This window comes from Otolemur garnettii, unplaced genomic scaffold, assembly GCF_000181295.1.
Source record: "Otolemur garnettii isolate 467f Iridium unplaced genomic scaffold, OtoGar3 scaffold00065, whole genome shotgun sequence".
In the NCBI taxonomy this organism is placed as follows: Eukaryota; Metazoa; Chordata; class Mammalia; order Primates; family Galagidae; genus Otolemur; species Otolemur garnettii.
Window position 1 is genome coordinate 9,896,524 of NW_003852460.1, and position 718 is coordinate 9,897,241.

The following is a 718-nucleotide window of genomic DNA, read 5'->3' on the forward strand; positions in this document are numbered from 1 at the left end:
AAAAAAAAACACTGAGAAAATACTGATTTCAGCATTTCTCACTACCTTGCCTAAATGAATTAGGTAAGATAAACAGTTTGTATTTTTTTAGCTGGCATCTCTGATCCCTGAGAAGCAAAAGATATTGAACATGGAAGAGTAAAAAGAAATAATCTTACCATCACAGCTCTAAAGACCTGATAATGGTGGGCAAAAAGAATAGTGGTAAAGGTCTAAAGAGCAAAACAACGAAGAACACACACACTGTTCAACTGGGGGCTATTCCCTGGTTCACTACCACTTCCTTCCAGGAAAAGTGCCTCAATATTCTGGGAGAAGAGAAGAAAAAGACTGAGACAGTTCAGAATCCAAAGAAACAAACAAAAAATGGTAAAATTAGGGAAAGTAGTGTGTGCGTGCACATGCCTTATTATGTAGTGACCAGAAAGGAGTGCTTTGTTGGAATTACCTCTCAGTGCTCTCAAATGTTACTGGGGTCACTGAATTCTAATTCCTATTTTATAGCTGGTATGTTAATGAGAGTGGCTATGTCTGCACAGCATAAAGAGAAGTGGGTGTTTAGGAAGATGCCAAATGTTACTGGACTTTCGGTTGCTATCTGCACTGATCACCTCAATTGCAAAATAATCATATTTTCCTTTAACCATGCGTTGTGTCCTCTCTGAAAACAAATTTAAAGAGATCAGGTAGAGACCAGTTTTAATTTTTTTTTTTTTTT